We start from the raw sequence: 20100 nt of genomic DNA, 5'->3' as shown, positions 1-20100 counted from the left end.
GCCCAGGGGACCGGCATTCAGAGAGCCGAAGAGAGAGAGAGAGCTTGTGAGAGGAATCCTACTGTAATCTCTGTAAATGTCACTGGCTTTGGGGTAAAAGTTCATAATAATTTCATGGGCCACGTATGTATTGAAATCAACAGAGGGGATATTCAGGTTGTTTGTGACCCGCACGGACTCAGGCAGATGCTGGCTGGAGGGGAGGGGCTTCTCCTGTAGACATGTTCAAATACTGTTTGGAAGTTTCTGTTCATTACTTCAGATTACAGAGACATCATCCCCAGCTGCCGTCAGCTGTCTGTTGTTTTCACAGTCTCCTAATTCCTGAGCAAGCACAAAGCCTGGGGCCTGGTGGGGGCAGTGGTTATGTGAAGGAAAACCGAGCCAAAGTGCTTCTAAGCAAACTTTGCTGCCCTGCAGATGCTCTTTTCCCTCAGTGTATCCTGCAGTCCAGTCCAGGCCGCCCTCCCTGTGCCCTTACCTGCCCTCCATCTGGAATGCCCTTTCCCTCATAACTCACCTGTTAAAAATCCTCTTTGCTCTCCAAGATTCACTTTAAATGCCTCCTTTTCTGGGAAACTTCCCCTAATTTCTACAAGTAAATGTTTTACTCCTCTCTATGGAGACTCACCACACAGAGCTTTCTCAGAATGGAGGGCATTCTGTCCCATAATAAAGGTGATTGTTTTCTTCCCCACGGAGCCCGGGCCGACTCATCTGGACTTGGACAGCGCACAGCATGTGTGTGCTGAAAGAAGGCAGGGTATGCCTGGAGCCAAGTGGATGCTTAATGGATGAATAAGTGAGTGAGGAGGTGAATGAAGAAATGAATGCTGAAAGAGATGCATTCTGGTTTTGGAAAGGTGGGCTACAGAAGGGAGCAATGGCTACAGTTCATTCCAGTGTCCACATTTCTCTTACCTGCATTTTGATCAAGTGGATGGGGGGCTGGATTGGAACATGAATATCTGGGTTTGAGATGTGGGTCCACCCCTTAACAGCCACGTGACCTTGGACAAGTTACTCAACATCTCTTCTGGCCTCCATTTTTTTTAATGTAAAATGGGAATCATCCAACAAACCACAGTTACCCCCATATCCATGCAGTTCCTCCTGGCCCCGGGCCTTGGCTGTTTGCACAGTGGAGAACCCCAATCACTGTCTACCACTGGCTTAACCCACCCAAAGCGAGGGTCAGCCTTTAGCATCGCCTCCGTGCCTGCCTGCCACGGGGATTGGGAGGCCGCAGTGTCTCCAGCACCACGTCCAACACCAAAGTATTCTCCATATCTGCGATTTCGCTGGCCCTCACCAGAGTTCCAGGAGGTGGGTCATGTGCCCCCATTTTATAGGTTGGAAGACTGATGCACAGGGCACTAGCTGGCCTGGGGTGGATGCACAGACGGAGGCAGAGGAGACCTGAGCAAGTGTTTAGGCTTCCACTTTGCGGCTGCATGATCTTGGGCAAGTTGGCTGAAGGATGAATTGGTTTCCAAAGATAAGGAAGGATATTCTGGCGGAGGGAGCAGCAGAAGCCAGGGTTCTGAGGTAGGCCACACTGGGGCGCGGGCGGAGAGCAGGACAAAAGAGATGGTGGGACCACGGTCTGTCCTACAGAGCATGAAACATGGAGCTGTGGGAGATGGCATTGGTTTTCTCTTAAACACATAATGGTGGCTGTTTTAAGAAAAAGAACTTGAACTCCAGGTCAGAAGGATTAAAATGTATCCTCCTGTAGGAGAGCAGACTTGGGAAGAGGACTTGACAAATGGAACCTCCTGGTCTACAAGGCCTGGCTGGGGTTTGAAATAGGTTACACGGGCAGGGGGACCTGCCCAACAATCCTGCACAGGGACGAGAGACTTGACCAGGTCTGTGCTCTGAGATCACTGCATGGTGATGTGAAGGATGCAGGAAAAGGTGGGGGTCTGCTGGGAAGTGGAGGCCATGATTCAGGAGAGAAGCGCCCACACCTGGCCTGGAGGAGGACACGAGGTGATAGGTGCAGATTCCTGGGGCCTCTACAGCCTCAGCACAGAGGATGTGCGTGTGTTGGGGGGTGGCAGAAGGGGGCTTAAATGCCTGGGGCGTGTCAGGGGCTTAGGATGGTCCCCTTAATGTCTATCGTCCTGGGTAATAGTTAATAACGCCCTCTTTGACTCCCAAACGTGCCCCAGCTTGGATGAGGAATTATATGGTTCTCCAGCTGTACGGATGGAGACAGAATTCACCCTCCAGTTTTCATGACCCCAGAAAGCCTGCTGCCCTCCCAGTACCCCACATTGTCTGAGCCCAGCACAGTGCCCCTTGGTCTAGAGTGACTGGAGGTCAGGAATGGAGTCTGGGACACAGGCCATGGAGTTCAAGATCCCAGCAGGGTCAAGCCATGGGGCCAGCTACTGCGTCATAGACGGTCGCTCCGCTTCCTACCAAATGGGTGGCCAGGCCCCGTCCTGTCACTTGGAGACCACACAGTATACTTGGGAGACCCCTGCCAGACACACAGGCTCAGTGTGATGAGCTGCCCCTACGCGTCTCCTTGGATGTCCCTGGGCACCTTCCCTCAACAGGCCCTGACCCGTGCTCAGCAGCCCCGTCTGGAAGCAGCAGCTGCCATCGGTTCCTGGAGTCGTCCTCTCCTGTCTCGGGCCCCACATCACGTACAGCGATGTAACAGTTAAGATGTGGTCCTATGGGACCAGGGTCAGCCCTAAACTTAATACGACTGGTGTCCCTGTAAGAAGAGGAGAGAAGTCACACGCACACACAGGGAGAACGCCCTGTGAAGACAGAGGCAGAGATGGAGGCTCTGAACCGAGGAAGCCCAAGGGGTGTCGGCACCGCCGGAAGCTGGGAGAGAGGCCTGGGAAGGGCTGTCCTCCAGGAGGCACCAACCCCGCTGACACCTTGGCTCTGGACGCCTGGTCTCCGGACCGTGAGAGAATATCGTGCTGTTGTTAGCCACCCCCACCCCACCCTCTGTGGTGCTCTGTGGTGCAACAGCCCCAGGAACCCGCCCCCACCCGACAGAGCCCAGGCCCTCTGCTCCGACCAGCAGACTGACGAGCCGAGGCTTTGGGGTCAGGCGCCAGATGGACGCCCAGTGGCACTGCCCTCAGCTCTGTGACCTTACAGGAGTTTCCCAGAGCCTCGCCCCTTTTCCCACCTTCTGGGTCTTTGCTGGTGATCTGCAGCGTTTATCCTGATCTCTGCCTCTATGGTCACACGACGTTCTCCCTGGGTTCGTGTCTCAGTGTCCAAATTTCCCCTTTTTATAAGGACACCAGTCATATTGGATTAGGGACCCCCCCAAATGACATCATTTTAGCTTGGTGACCTCTGTAAAGACCTTATTTACAAATAAGATCACATTCTGATGTCAAGGGGGTTAGGACTCCAACATATGAATTCCGGGGGACAGATTTCAACCCTAAGAGCCCATCAGGAGCTTCTCTCTCTAAGATGGTCTGGCGGACACTCAGCTGTCATTCATTCATCTTTCATTCACTCCCTGTGTACGTATTACGCACTGACGTCATGCCACTCCCTACGCCGGACGAACCTCGTTTTAGTTCTTGGTCCTCATTCCCGAGTTGCGTATCTAGTCGCACGTATCATGCTTTAGTTTGGACCTTTTGCTAATCTGGGGTGAATTCTGCTCTTTTGCCACCCACCCCACACCTCTACCCTCTATTTCGAAGCAACACTTTTCACCTGATTTATAAACAGAGCGAGACAGAATGCTCCCCGGCACCCCTGGGGACCTGCAACCGGACAGAGAAGGAAAGGCTGAACGCAGACCTTGGCTGCCCTCTTGGCAGACCCTTTGGGGGGGTTTTCCAGGGAGGCCCCGTCCCTCTCTGACCTGTAAGGGCCCTTCCTGCACGAACTCAACGGAAAGCCCTTGCCCCAGGTCAAGGGGCCGCTGCAACTGCAGCTCCGTCCCCCTGGCTCTCCCTCCTGTACAGCCAGCCCGCCACGCATTAGTCAACGACAGTCTTACATTTTTGTTTCAAGTACAGCGATTCCCAGCAGTCTGAAAGTTTCTCCCTGGAAAAGCTTACGCTGATGCGCACCTGCATTGCTAAACCAGCGGAAGAGGAAAGACAAACTCTCCGTGTTATGGGTGCGATGTTGACAACCAACTGGAGACCAGCCAGGTCCTGGAGCCCAAATCCCTTCAGATGCAAACCCTGCTCTGGGGGCTGAGTGAACGCCCATGGGGCAGCGTGGCACCGCTCACAGGATGGGGACGGTTCTGAGGACGCTGACGCAGAGGTTCTGAGGGTGTTTGAAGAAGGTCAGGATGAGGAAGGAAATGACATGTGAGGACGGGGGACCCATCACCATATGTGCCCACCCCAGTCTAACTGGACACTTTTGTCATATCATCGTGTAAGTAAATCCCATGCCTCCTGCCCACCCGAGAGGCAGATGCCATTACTCATTTTTCTAAAGGACTTTTGAAAAGCCCGGGAAGCTGACAGCTTGTCCCAGGTCTTGGCCGAGGGCTGGAGTCAGAGTTCAAACTCAGGGCTGTCTGACTCCAAACCCAGGATGTTTCAACCACCTCTGGCCACCTCCCCTTCTAATTGGGTCTCCATCCTGGCATTATTACAACTTCATGGTCAAAAAGTCTTTGGGGGGGGGGGGGTTCTATCCCCCAATGCATTTTCTTACCTCCCCAGCAAACAACAGTGCAATATTCAAAGGCAGAATTCAAAATCCAGAGAAACCATTGAGGAATGACTGACATACAAAAAGCTGTGCATACACAGAGGGTATACACAAAAAAATGTAGACACATTTTAAGAAAGGAAAACTGTATTAAAATTGTAATACTCAATATATACTGATAACAAAAGATGGATACAAGTCACGTTTGACTTCTGCAATTACAAGAGGTGCTCAGAGTGGTTCCCATCAGCGTCCAGACACTTCCGATTACTGTGAGCTACTGCTTGAGCAACGCTGACCAAAGTGTCCATTTGGATACACTGTTTGGCACCCCCGGTATCATGTGTGTAAGTTGACGAGTTTGGAGACCATCACCATAATCAAGGCCATGGACCCATCCACTACCTCCAAAGGTTTCCTCCTGCCTCCTTTGTTTGAAACTTTTTTTATGTACGTTTTTCTTTTGCAGTAAAGGCGTGTAGACGACCTCCCCTCCCGGCAGAATTTTAGGCGATGCATATTGCTAACGAGGCCCTGTGTTGGGCTGCAGACTCCAGTTCTGTTCTGCTGCCTCAGCCCGGTGAGCACCTCTGTCCCCGCTAGTGACTGGTCCTACAACAGGGACCAGAGGAGGAGACTGGCCTGACATAGAGGATCGGATCCGGCCAGGTGGTGGCTGGGCTAGAGAACTTCCAGCACCGACTCGCCTACCACACGTCACTGAACTGTCTCTTCATAAGAGCCCTGAGGTACAGTAACAGTGTGAGAAAACTGAGGGGCAGCGACGTGAATGAACCCTGAGACACCCAGCCTCTATGTTGGGGGCCCTCTATGTGAACCCAGGTCTGCAGGATCCCAAAATGCCAGCTGTCAATAATTCAAGAGGAGAAAGTGCAAAAGGAGGGCTCTCGGGGACCCAGCACGGGGAGTAGCGGGGACAGTGGGCTAACATCTTCAGTCTTTGTTCTGGGAGGTGTGGCCACCGTGCCTATACCTGGGGGGTGGGGTGGGGGAGTGCTCGAGCCTCTGTAAAGCACCCCCACACCATGGCCCAGCACGATACCTTTGGGGTGCAGGGGGAGAAGGACTGGGTACCTGACCATCCTTAGGGTCAGAAACTGGGGGTTCAAGGCCTCGCAGGTACCCATGGGCTCCTGGCGTCACCTCTGGGACTTTGGGGTTCTTTCTGGTAAAAGAGGTTGATGTGGACGTGAAGTGATACAATGGTCAGGGGGGGACAGGGGCTTCCCAGGAACAACCCGGACCACCCGGAGCCCCATGAAGACACATGCAGTCCCCAGCGGGAGCCCAGCCCTCGCCACCTGAGAATATTTCTGTCCCAAAGCTTCTATTATTAGCTGAACCATCCTAATTAGTACTTTCCCGCCCACAGCATCACAGGTTCTAAGCCAGCCGTTCCGTCCTCTGTGGAGAATGAGTCAGCGGCTACACAAGTATGTAGGATGCCCTTTACAAGGAGAAAAAACTTCCTCCGGAGCGTGGGGCGACATAAGCCCTTATGTCTGTCTCACCTTTATGCCTGGAAGGTCCAAGGACCCGCCAGGGTGGAATTGGTCCTCTTGATTTCCTTTCTCACACTTGCTGATATTTTCACTCCGGGCTTCTTCTGGCGAAGCAGTGATTCTGACCCTGGAACCCTTCTGCAGAGTGATAATAAAAGTTAGTTTTCACTTGTTGGTCCTGCAGCCTGGTTTGTCTCTCAGTGGACAAAGCCAAGTGCATGGGGTGGGGGGAGTGCGGTAAGTATTGGGGAGCAGAGTGAGGAAGAACTGGCTTTCACTGCAGCACCATGGGGTCCGGCTATGCAGCTGGGTCCAGAACAGATGCCGGCAAGAGATATAAACAGGGGCTGGGAGCCCACAGGGAGCCCCTATTCTCACTGACAGGCTTCACCCCATCCTTTCACTGACTCCTGCAACAACCCTGAGGTGAGGTGGGGGGATTGCTGTCACCTCCACTCTGCATGGAGACACTGAGGCTCAAGGTGGTGAGGTCACTTGCAAGTCACCTAGTTGGTGGATGGCAGTGGGGCTTGAGGCTGGGCTCCACTGCTTTCTGATTGCAGCTGTGGGGGCCAGGGCATTTCAGGACAGGGGCCGAGGCAGCCCTGGTGTGGAGGCACAAAAGCACAGGTGGGTTCGGACACAGGTATGCTGGGAGAGGAGGGAGGTGGTGGCTTAGCTTAGTTTTAAGCCAGAAGCCACCCGTGAGCTAGGATTCAAGTGAGAGTCTAGCTGGGAGATGATCCTCGGAGGTGATCCCAGGGAACACTTGTGTGGTGTGGAAGTGTCGTGCAGAGAGGCCTGCGGGGTCTCTGCTCCCGCTCCCCACATAAGAACGCAGAACATGGTGAGGCCAAAAAGGAACACCCGTGGAGCCATAGATGGGGGAGTCATACCACTGTATTCTCGCTGGCGGCTGGGTTGGAGACACAGGAAACAGGAGCCACACAATTCTCAACCCTCATTGCTCCGCTTGCAGGCTCAGCCGCCATCTTCTTGCTAGCCCCCATTTTCTTTCCTCTCTCTGCTAGCGTAGCCACAGCAGTTATATTAGTGGCCAATGGCTCACTGGTTACAGCTGACGGCCAACTAGCCACAGCTGATGGCCATGCAATCACAGTTGATGGCCATTTACCACCTGAGCCAGGCACCTGTCTATGTGAGGCCGAGAGCCTGGAAACTGCTTTCTGGGGCTCTGCCCCCACAGGAAGGTAAGCTGGGAAGGGCAGGAAACCAAGCAGGTCGCCGCAGTGGGCCACCCGCTCAGTCGCACTAATAATTCTGGGGGACTGTGTGGACCTCAACTCCCCGCTGTCCCACTCAAGAGGAGAGAGCTGGGGGACTTCTCTCCCAACTCCCTGCCCATCATTGGTCAAAGGCTGCTCTCGGGGGTCGTGCTCTCTCATCAGTTGGAACGGGTGGCAGGCGATGAGAGTCCTTGACGTTTACAGAACCGTACCCATGTACCAACAGAATCCAGGTGTGGCGGGACGTGGGGCAGAGCGATGGGTTAGGACGCTGCCCTGGGAGGACAGTCCAGACGTAGCCTGGCACAGGCGGGAGAGGCAGGTGGGGCGAGGAGCTGGCGGGGACTGAGAGCTGAGGCCAACCAGGGGAGAATGCTGGGGCGAGACAGGGCTCCCAACACTTCTGCCTTCTGACCTGTGAGCCCTAGTGGGCAGGGAGGCTGGCGGACAAGCAGGGACCCCAGGCCAGAGCAGCTGTGACCTCAGGGCAGGCTGATGGCTAGGTCACAGGGCTGCCGCACCTGGAGAAAGCAGCTGCAAGTTTGGTCTGGAGCGCCAAGGGACAGGCTCAGTAACTCTCGGCTGCCCCAGTGTGCTGCCCTGAATATGCCCTGGACCTTGGCCTCGGGGAGGGGGGGCTGATGAGGAGGCCCCAGGACGCCCCTCTGGGGCCCTGTGCTTGTCTTGTCTGAGTGGGGAAAGGAGTTTGGCGGCCCAGCCACCTGAGGTTGGGCAGTTTTGAAGCCTGGCTGTCACCCACTGGCTGAGCGACGTAAAGCAAGTTATTTGCTCTGAGTCTCCATCTCTCCTCCTATAAGATGGGGGTTACCCGTTCAGTGGACAGTCACAGAGCACATGCTATGTGCCAGTGGGGATATAAAGTGAGTGAATGGAACCCCTCCTCTTGGTGGCACAGCCACGTGAGCTGTGCGGTGGGTGCCAGAACAGACCCGTTGCCCAGGGGCAGTGGGCAGGAGAGAGTCCACCCGCTGGAATGCTGTGCTGGGCTCACCTGGATCCCAAAATGCAGGTGGCACACCTGGGAGACAGCCACCTGGCAGAGGTCTTGGCATCAGAGGCCAAGAAGCTTTGGGGCAAGAGCCTGCCAGTCATAGGTGGTTACTCAGCTGCCACTTGATGGAAGGGTGGCAGCCCCCGACCCTGGAGGCTGGGACAGTGATCCAAGATGGAGGAAGCAGTGGGACCCATGGGGTAGGGCAGGTGAAAGTGACACAGGCTGACAGGTGAAGGGGGGGGAAGAGGAGGACGTCTAGGGCAGCGTCAGGTTTCTGGCCTGGGGACTGGGCAGTGGAGCAGGACCTGGTGGGTACGGCGGGGGGGCTGGGGAGATGACGAGGTTGGGGTGTTACGGCTCTGCCCGCCCCCAGGCTTGTTTGGGCGTCACTATGAAACATTAAGGGCCGAGTCCAAGAGCAGGGGCAGGAAGGCAAGTAGGAGCGAGGTTTGTGATCAGCCCTCCCCTTGTTCCTTCTCCCCGTCACTTCCCTTCCTGGATGGGGTTGGCTATGTCCCCCCAAATTTAAACCCTTCCCAGAACCTCAGAATGAGGCCTTATTTGGAAAGAAGGTCTTTGCAGATGTGATCACACTACGATGAGGTCGTCCTGAAGTGGGGGGCCCCTAACCCAGTATGACTGGGACCCTGAGAAGAAGAGGAGAGGCACAGAGTCAGGCGCACACAGAGGAGATTGCTATGGGACAAGGGACGCAGAGAACACCGAGGACTGCCAGCTACACCAGAGGCTAAGAGAGGCAGGGGACAGACTGCTTCCTAGAGCCTTTGGGGAAAACACAGCCTTGCCAGCACCTTGACTTCAGACTCCTGGCGCCCAGAACTGGGAGGTAATAAACGTCTGTTGTTTAAAGCCGCCCACCATGGAGTTCTGTGACATCGGCTCCTGACAATAACACGCTCCCTCTCTGCCGCTCCTCAGCCAGCCCTCCCCCTCCATGGAATTCCACCTCCGTCTCCAAGCCAGCCTGTCAGTCAGTCCGTCAGCTCCTCACCTGAGGGAGGGTCTCACAGCATGACCTCCTCTCCAGACTTCACTGCCCTCAGCCCCCAGAGGGTTGGGCATCATGGCCTCCCTGTGGCAGGACGATGGGAAGCGCCACCTTCAGCCTTCATGCTCTACTGTCCTTCTCAACTCCTGCTCCTCCTGCCGTGCCCTGTGTTTGCGGGACAGAAAGTAGAGTTTAATTATCCGTTTACATAGTCAGCACATAATTTTTTACCATAGTGCATTGAAAACTTTCAAGGACTTTCGAAAGCAATCCCTTGTATTCGCTACCCAGTTGAGTTAGCTGAACACTAGAGCTGCAGGACAGAATCGGTCGCGCTTCCTGCTTCACCCCTCCCCGCCTCCCTCCTTCACATCCACGCTGGTTCCAAATTAAAGAGCCTGTGTTAGGCATCCCCATGTATCAGGGACCACGGTAGGCATTTTAAGTTATCACGACAATAATAATGTTTATTGAATGCGTGCATATTAAATGCCAAGACTTATGCTAAGGGCTTTCCGTGGTGTCTCATTTTCATCCTTAGGAGGCAGGTATAATTAACCCCATTGTGTAGATGAGGAAACTGAGGCCAGCCTACATTTGGAGACCTACCTAATGACTTATCTAAGGAAGCATAGCTGGTAAGTGATGCTGTGTGACCTAAACTAACCCAGGTCCCAGGCCGCTGTGCTACCCCCACCTCGCAGCTCTGCTGACCTTGGAGAAGACGCCCAGCAGAGGGCTGACCACTGGGGCCTGCGGACAAATTATAGGCTGGGTGGCTGGAGTACAGGCTTCTAGCCCCAGTTGTATCACCCACTGGGGAGGACACAGGTAAAAAAAAATCTTTCAACTACCTCGTGGCAAGAATTGTAGTCAAGTAGTTACCGGTTATTAATAACATTTACAATAATGAAATGAGGACCATTACCATAACAGTGAGGGTGCCATGAACCAGTGGTAACTGTAATAATTACGAATTTGTTGGGGGAATTCGAAGATGGTTCAAGGTTTGCAAATCAGGGAGGAAGAGGGAAGAGAAATATGGGAGAAAATGTGTGCACTTAGAAGTTCTGAATACCTGCCTGACAGTGACCTGAAAAGAGTTTCAAAACAATTGCTTACCCAAGGATATTCCTCCCAGGGTAGGATATATCAGATCTCCTGAAAATGCAAAAACAAACAAACAAACAAAACCCCAAGACAGGCTGGCCCCTAGGACCATTCTAAGACTCCAGTCTAAGATGGCAGCTATTTAGACACCGAGCCTGGAACACAGCTAAACCCAGGAGCAGATGGGGAGCGGAGAGGGGAACGTGGCCCGTGCCTTCCCTGCCTTGCTCCCAGCACCTGGCACGGGGCCCACAGGGTGAGTGCTTACAAACGTCATGACCGTTATGTTTGGTAGTGTGTCATCATGCATGAACACCAAATCCGGGGCAGCTCATCCGGCCAATCACTGGCTTGGCCCCCACTCCTCCCAAAGCAGTGGAGGCTCCAGTTTATGTACACGTGCAGGTGTGCGTGTGTGCGCACACACATGGGTATTTATTTGTGTACCTCTGTGTTCCAATAGGGATTCAACTTGGTACTAGATAAACTTGTTAGAAATTGGAAAGCTATGCAAACTTGCAGTTTGTCATTAAATTTCCAACTTGATATCATGCACTGCACAAGATTCAAGTTGCAAAATCTGAAAGACACTTGCTTATTTGTGAATGTGAGGGTTATGGCCTCGGCCCACCTGTCTCACGAAGATACGAGGATGGATCCAGAGCAAGAGACAGGAAGGGATGTTAAAACATGCAATGCCAAACAGCTGCTTATCTCAGGGTCATTAATCCAACTTCCCCACTAGCCCCACCCCCAAGCCCACTGAATCCTAGGAGCTAAGAATCCCCCTGGACTTGCTCAAGAAGCACCAATGTATGGTGATAGAAAGAGAACTGACTCTGGGTGGTGAATACACAGTGTGATATGCAGATGATGTAATACAGAATTCTACACCTGAAATCAATGTAACTTTACTAACAATTGTTACCCCAATAAACTTTTATTTAAAAAAAAAAAAGCATAATCAAGCTTGGGCTTGTGTAAGAAGCATCCCCCAGCCCTGGGTCCTAGCCGTCCTTGCACATTCCAAGGCAGGTTAGTGTCTTGGTAGGGTCCATGGCTTTAGCCTGTACAGAGCGGGCAGGCCTGGCCTGCCCTCCTGCCCGTGGCCCCCCCCAGTGGCTCCCTGCTGCCCCAGGTACTCCTTGCAGCCCCTCCCTGGTTGGCCCAGTGCAGGGCCTCCCTGCCATCCCCAGGATGTGGCCTCTGCGTCCCCATCATCCCTTTGCTCCCTGGGGCTGCTCAGCCCACAATCTGTTCCAGACCCTCTGCCCCTGTTTGCCGGGTTCATGGCCTGCCTCAAAGCCTCCTCGTCTAGGAAGCTGCCATCATCCCACCCCCACACTCTGCCTAGCATTGCTAGGCAGAAATAATATCCATGTGGCTGACGGACAGACTGAGCTTTTGATCTATACATTCAGTGCCTACCACCGGCTGAGCCTGGCACTGTCCTAAGGATACAAATGAGGTAAGTTAAGTCCCAGGCTCCACAGCGCTTACTTCTAGGTAAGAAACAATCGATAGAAACAGATACACGGAACAGGTGGAGAGAGTGATGAGGTCGGGCCATGCTAACAAAATACCACAGCCTGGGGCTGCTTCAGCAACAGACACTTACTTCTCACAGTTCTCCAGGCTGGAAGTCCATGATCAAGGTGCTGGAAAATTCGATTTCTGGGGAGCAGGCAGCCGCCTTCTCACTGCGTCCTCGGTCTGCACATTCCTGTGTGCGTGCATGTGGAGAAACAGAGAAAACTCCTTTGTCTTCTTTTTATAAAGGCTACCAGTTCACCAACTCCAATCAAAATCCAGTGGAGACAGATCCTGCCAGATTAATCCATTGAAATCTCAAAGTTAGAGGAGATCTTCAAGTTCATGTCACTTTCTTCATTTTATAGATGAAGAAAGAATGGTTCAGAGGACTTCAGTTACACCTCAAGTCAGTGTCAGGAGGATATTAGGACCCCGTCTTCATGACCTGATTTAACCTTAACCTTTTACCTCTTGAAAGCACTATCTCCACATACGGTCACATTTGGGGGGAGACACAACTCAGTCCATAGCAAACACTAGGCAGAAACCAGTGGGGAAAGTTTAAGGGGCTTGAGAGTAACAGGAGGGGATGTTTCTGTTATGGAGGTTGGAAGGTCTTTGAGGAGACAGCATCTGAGCAGAGGCTTAGATGATGGGAGGAAGGCCCCTGGGTAAGTGGTGGGGGCAGGGCAGTACAGTTGGAGGAAGAGTCTGTGCAAAGGGCCTGGGGCAGGAACTGCAGGGAGGCCAGTGTGGCTGGAGGCGAGTGAGTAGGGTGGGAGGGATGTAGAGGATGAAATCAGAGACGTCAGTAAGCCTAAACTCACCAGGGTCTGGGGGCATGTCTGTCTGTCCCACGCAGAAAGTGCCCTGGGGTCAAGGACAGCACCCTGCCCACACTGTGTCCTGGAGCTCAGCCCAGGTCCCTGCAAGCACACTACCCTCTAACGAGTTCTGGACTGACCTGGGTCAAGAGGGGGTAGAGGAAGATTCCCAGGTGTGGGCACGTTTGCAGCACTGGGCACAGAACTGGCTCCCGGCATTTATAAATAGAGTCTGAGGGGTAAAAATATAACCGAGGAGAACATGAGGCACATAGAATAGAAACTGTTTACTTTCCCTTGTTGGGGTGACTAAGGTCACTGACGTGAACTGTGTCACTCTGTTACCCAGAAGCATGAGCCGAATTCAGCAGACACAGGCTGCTCTGTGCCCCAGACCCCAGCCACACCCCACGCTTGCTCCAGACTTCCTCTGCCCCGTGAGTCTTCCAGGGCTGGTTTATAGATTGGTTTGGGGATGTACTAAGCAGGTGTCCTTGGCATACAGCAGGCATTCAGTAAGTGCAGGTCCAAGGTTGACTGTGTGCAAAGCCCTGTGAGCAGAAGCAGGGAGGAGGGAGCCTGGAGCCTGCCCTCAGGGGCTCCACCCAGTTCTCTGAGTCCCTTCCCACTTTCAGGTCAGAGGAAACCATCCATTGTGCCCAAAGCTGAAGGGACCCCTCTCCCAGTACCCTGCCCCCTGCACACACACACACACACACACACACCAACTTCAAGCAAAATCCAATGGAGACAGATCCTGCCAGATTAATCCAACTGAAATCTCAAAGTTAGAGGAGGTCTTCAAGCTCATCTCACCCATTCTCTCATTTTGTAGATGAAGAAAGACTGGTTCAGAGGACTTCAATTACATCTCAAGTCAGTGTAAAGGAGGCAGATTTTAACCCAAACCCCACCTTTTTTCCGCAGACAGAGAGCAACGCTGAGGCACAGGTGCCACCATACCCACCTTGCTCCCGGGCAGACATGAGTGATCGATTGTAGCTCTCTTCCTGGTTGAGCCTGACCTTGCTCTGCAAATCCTTCTCAACACAGCTTCCAAGGCAGCTACTATCAACTGGTCGACTTGGATTGGTCCCGCTCGCCTTCCCACTGTCCCAGCCAGTACATATTCTCTCCGGGGCTGAGTGTCAGCAGTGCCAGTCAAAACCAGAGCCTGGGCGTCTCCTGAGGACAGCAGAGGTTCAGGAGGGTACCCACTCGGTGGGTCCTCTGCCAATAGGAGGAAGGACAGTTCTGTGACCCCACCACTTGCCTTTGAGGGTTACCCCCACAGCAGTGGTTTCCACACTGCTTTGACCTTGATCCACAGTAAGAAACAAATTATACACAGAAACCCAAGCCCCGCAGACATGTGTGTACATACGTGCAACGGAATCAGAGTTTCATGGGAAAAAATAGTTATGCAGTTTCATGGTTTCTATTCTATTTTTTTACATGTTGGTCTCCACCACTAAGCTGATTCCATGCCCCATACCTGCAGGGTGATAACCACAGCTCTAAATGACCTTGCCCATCTCTAGTGTCTCTATGTTCCTGGGACTTTGATATTTCTTCCCCTTAAGCTCCTCCATTTCCCCAAAGCTCTACCTTCAGTGATATGATAATGGGGGGGGGGGGGAACAGAACTAACCAATTCAACCAGTGAACAGCTGACTGCTGTGTTGCCTCTGCTTCGATAAAGTGAGTAAAACCCAGAGAATATTAACCCAGACAAGCTTTCAGCACCGGCAGTGACACTCACCCGCTCTCCATAAGATACCAATTGACTAGACCCAGGGCCTGGCCATTTAGACTTTGAAAATGTCCCATTCTCCCTCTCCACTTCTCTCTCACTGATCTCAAACAGCTTCTTACCTTAAAAATGGGGAAACCAAGGCACAGAAGAACAGCCATTGGCCAATATTCCCAGGGTTCCAGAGGCCAAGCTGGGACTACTCGAAATCACAGTGCCAGAGACTCGGGTTCTTGGGGACTGTTCCCCCATTTTACCTGGGAGACGGAGGCCCAAGAAAGAAAGGTGAACACCTGCTACTATACGTGCACATCGTACCTGAAGGACGGACCCAAAGATACATCCCATTGTAATGCCTAGAGCTTGTGCCTGTGGTCTTACTTGGAAAACGGGTCTTTGCAGATGGAATTAAGTTAAAGACCTCAAAGGAGAGCATCTTGGATACGCAATGACCAGTGTCTTAAGACAGCAGAGGGAGCGCGGCCCTGTCCACACCTTGACTTCAGACTTCTGGCTTCCGGAACTGCGAGAGAATACATTTCTGTTGTTTTAAGCCCCCTGGTTTGTACTTTGTTAAAAGCAGCCCTCAGACACTAGTGCGTATGTGGAGCAAGAACTCAGGTGTTATAATGGAATTGAGGTGGTACAGTGGGCACCCCATGTAAGGAACTCCAGTCCTGTGTGGGTGCTGTGCCAAGGGATCGTGCCTGATATCCGCAATGACACTGACTAAGCCAAGCAGAGGCAACCTGACCCCCACAGCACACAAAGGTGGGACACCTCACCCAAGGCCAATGGCTAGTGCGTGCACGGCCAGGACTTGGGGCGCACACCCCTCCCACCCACTTCTTCTCAGGGTCTCTGTGACAGTCGGCGGGTAGGGCAGGTCTTTTTCAGGAGGGAGGGGGCTTATGACGTTTGGTTCCTACCTCGTGGACAATTATTGCTAAACCTGAGATTTGTGCTCAAAACGTGAGGACCCCCAAGTACAAGATGGAACATTTTAAAAGGAGAATCACATGACAACTTTGCTTTCCGCCCCCCCTTACTCATGATGAGCAGGAGTGGATACAGTCTCGGGCCTACATTTAGTAGAGAGGGAGGAACTTTTGTTTATTAAAAGAAATGAAAACAGGGACGTTTGGTAGTTCTTAAGTTATTTAAAGCCCTTTCTTCTGCTTAATGGTCTCTGTATGATATGGGACATGTGACGACAGGGAACCAGAGAAGGGCCGTCCAGTGAAAGTCAGTTCCTGCTATAGTCGCCCAAGTAGACAGCCAGAGTGGAAGAGTTTATAAACAAAATGCCGTGTCCCTAGGTTTCCAAGGAGAGGCACGTAATGAAGATGGAAAACTCACAAAACAAACCCCAGGGCTGAAGCGCTGCAAAGTGGAACCCAGAACTCTGCGCCTTCTCTCTCATAGCTGGTCGATAGGGAAAGGGGAGACCTCAGACCCACAGGCCAAGGCACCGGGCAGCACTTTTATACTTTAAGGAATACTTTAACATTCTTTCTTATTAGGTCATAAAAAAAAAAAAAAAAAAAAAAAAGTCCTGTAAGGAGACAGAGGAAGTTTTATGTATATTTTATAATTATGCACATGCACACACACACAAAAAAACACACACAAAAAACACCCCACTGAGATTCAGGTTAAGTGTGATTTAGCCAAAGTCTGATTTTAAGTGGGTGATGGTGGGAAGTGGAGTGTGGAGTCGATGTGCATTCCAGCCTCACAGTGGGTCAGAGCAGCGAGTCTCGGAACAACTGTCGGATAAACACACACTAATTATCATGTCTTGACAACATGTCTCTGGACTTTTAAACGTTGATTCTCACCAATGCAGATTCCCCGTAGATGCAACAGCACCCAAGAACGCGTGCTTTTTTGTCTGTCATCACGTGTTTGCCCACCCAGGCAGGTACAGCCTTCGTGACTTTCGTGTTTCCTGCCAGCATGCATTGACCACGGGACTCAGCTTCCCCGCCGGGAGATAAAAGGGTGGATGGCTGATCGGAAGGATCCTGACAAGTCTCCCCAGCTCCAGCACCCACCTGGGAGGCCCCTTCAGCAGATCTGCTCTGACAACTTTGTTCCACACAGAAGACGCAGGCAGCACGACCCTGCGTTCAAAGTTTACATGTAAAGGTGAGGCTGCTGTGCCTCACAAGGCTCTTCGTAAGGAAGGCAGTGTCACTCACTACCCCCGCCCCCAGGGACATCTGGCTTCGCTTTCCTGTCCCCATTTTAATGGTTGCGTTATACTTGTTATAAGTTGGCATGGAATAATTCCAAATACATGAGTGAGAGGAGGAGGGAAAGGAGGCAGGGAGGGAAGGAGGCAGGAATGGAAGCAGGAGAGAAAGAAGGGAGAAGAAGGGGCCTGAGGAGGGCGCGGACGTCCCGTGAGGAGCCCCGAGATGCTGTCCGCGAGCCCTTATGTTCACGTCGAGTGTTGCCTTTGCAAACAACCCAAATGGCTGTTAGCTGAGCACCAAATGTCTGCAGGCCCTGGGCGGGGGCTGGGAATCCATCCTCTCTCCCTACACGCACTGCCAGGTTGGAGCTCTTGTCCCCACTTCATAGATGATGAAGCCAACGCTCAAAGAGGTCATTGACCGAGGTCACAGGAGCACACGTGCCGTCAGGACCACGGCTCGGAGCTGGAGACAAAGCGCTGATTCCAGAGGCTTAGCTGTGGGACAGTAAGGCCCTGGGGAAGGGATGTGCCCAGTGGGTCACGTGGACCCAACAAACGGGCTTGCACTCAGGGTCAGGTAATCTGCAACTGTCTTTGGACTTGGTTAGCCAGCCGGCTACCTGTGTCCTGACGGCCCTCACCTCTGAAGGTGGGTGATTCCTGCCCCTCCCACCCACAGCTGATAATGAGGGCTGAGTGCTTTGGAAACCAAGAAGTCCAGAGATTGCAGTGACCCTATTTTCACTAGAAGCTCTCATTACGTCTGTGAGGTGGGGAGTCTGGAATTGTCATTTGCTTCTTCCCGCCAAGGGCACCGAGACCCGCAGACACTGGCATTCCCTCAAAGGCAGCCGATGGTGGCGTCTGGGCCCCACACCCACGGTCTCACCCTTGGGCCCACCCACCAGGCTTCCCTGCACCAGCCTTCCCTCGTGGGGGGGGGGAGGTAACATCTGGGCAAGTTACTTAACCTCCTGAGTCCCCATGCCACTTCTGCAAAACAAAATTAAATGAGCGGTGATTCTGATTGCAATAGGGGCTCATGAACAGTAAGCCCTGATTCCCTTTGGGGGAGGAAGTGGCTGCTGACTCCCCCCCCAGTCAAAGATCTTGAGGAGACACTGAACCCACTTCCTGATGCCCCGTAGCGGGTGAGACGGGAGTCAGACCAGCCTGAGGCAGGCAGCAGTGGGCCACGTGCCCCTGAGCCCTGCCCTAAATACGTCCACGGGCACGTGTGAAGACTGCATGCTGACCATCCCTGGTGGGTGGCACCTGGGGAGCCGAGTGTCCACCTGCCCAGGATCACACAGGCCCTGGGACGGGCGCCTCCTCTGCCAGGCTCCAAGCCCAGTGCTCTCTTTGCTCGGCCCACAGAAGAAAAGGAGTTTGTTCTGGAAAGTCAGTTCTCCTGTTCACATTCTGCACATTTCCTAAATGGAAGCCAGAAGGTTCCCATCACATACAGTCCCTCTCAGTCACGGTGCACGACCACTGTTGAGTCTGAGCTGCTTGGAAGAACGTTTCTCAACAGGTGCACACCTGCCCCCATTCCGGGCCCTCCAGGGAATAGCCTTGATCTTGGGCAATACTTAGATGCTGATTTCCTCGTCGGCCACAGATGCTTGTGACACCAGCGTCTCGCTTGGTGGCTCATCCTAGGTCTCCTTGACCCAGTGTGGTGTGAAAGCAGAAGAGAATGTTCCAATCTGCCAGGGAGACCCGGTTCCCTTGGGAACAAGTGTTCGCCTCTGGTCTTCCCGTCCTCTTTGGTTCAGTCACTTCCAGCGGGGGAAGTGGCCGGTCCCCGCGTTCCGTCCAGATGGGCCAGCACACCAGCCAGCCCCGGGAAGTGGGCTGCATGGGTTTTGGTCTGGAACTGGCACAGAAGACTGCCCGTGCATGTCACTTGGTTTGATCCTCACACAGACCCCAGGAGGGTGGCAGAGCCGGAGGGAACGATGGTCCTTGCTCTGCAGGTGAGAACACTGAGATTCAAGGTGATGAAAGCACGTGCGGAGTGCCCAGAAGGTAAAAGGTGCAGGGCGGAACCAGAACAACCTCTGCCGAATCCAGGCCACTCTTACCTCCCACCACAGAACATGGCTGGGGAAGGGGACTGACCCCCAAGCTTGGGCGCTGTCTCCTATCCCTGCACCCATCTTGCTAGTGACTTTAGACACACTCCTCTCCTTCCCCCACAACTCAGCCTCCTCTCTGTAAAATGGGGGGTGGGGGGGATCCTTGGCAGGTAATCTGCATCACCCCTCCCTCTGGCCACGGCCAACCCTGCCTCATGTTCCCAGACCAAGCGCCCTCCACCCCTGCAGCCTCAATCTCTGCCCCCTTCAGCCAGGCTTACCCAACCCAGTGCCATCTTTGACTTTTCTCTCCTATTTTCCTTCTGGACAGCTTCTCTCCCCTCCCGCCCCCACATTGGGAACTTCCGGAAGAATAAACACTGGGCAGCCGACCTGTGCTAGGCTGGGTCATCTCTCCCGAACCCTCGTGTCCTCAGCAGGTCTCTTGGTCTAGAACGTTCAAGGCTCTCGCCTTCAGTCTGGCTTTGGCCCGAGATAGAAACAAGATGGCTGTTCTCACTTCCACCCTCCCCTGGTTCCAGCCTCAGTCCTCTGTCTGATACCACGGGGGAGATGATGCTTGAATCTGGGCCCCTCCCCCACTCCCTGCGCCTCTGCCTTCGGCAGGTGCCACCCTGCCCCTGGGTCCTTACAGCCATCTCCCGGCCACACAGCAGCTCCAGGCTGATAAAGCTCTGATGTCTTCCCACCTGGGCCAAGTTATCTTCCTAGAACAGGGCTGAGGGTGACACGCCCTGCTCCCCACTGCCTAGGGGGCCTCACCCCTCAGACTAGCACAAAAACCCTTGCTCTCCACCAACAACCAAACCTGTCGCCTCCTCACCGACAGACCCCTCCCCGCAGGGCCTGGCCTCCTCCCAGAGTCCCAGGCGCCTCGGATAAGCTTCCTCTCCCAGGAATTCCCATTCCTGCCGCTCCTGCCTGGCAATCTCCAGGGCCTCCTGTCTTGTCCCATCTGCATGTCCCCGTGCTTTGGGAAAACTTCCCAGGATCCTCCCAGGGACCACATTTCCCCCACTGGTCCCAGGCCGGCACAGAGCAGGAGCTCAGCAGGCCGGATTGGTTACACAAACAAACCTGAGAAGACCGTGTAACTAATTTTTA

Source organism: Rhinolophus sinicus, chromosome 1 (assembly GCF_057876585.1).
Source record: "Rhinolophus sinicus isolate RSI-liver-muscle chromosome 1, RSI-T2T, whole genome shotgun sequence".
Taxonomy (NCBI): Eukaryota; Metazoa; Chordata; class Mammalia; order Chiroptera; family Rhinolophidae; genus Rhinolophus; species Rhinolophus sinicus.
This window is presented reverse-complemented; position numbering follows the sequence as displayed.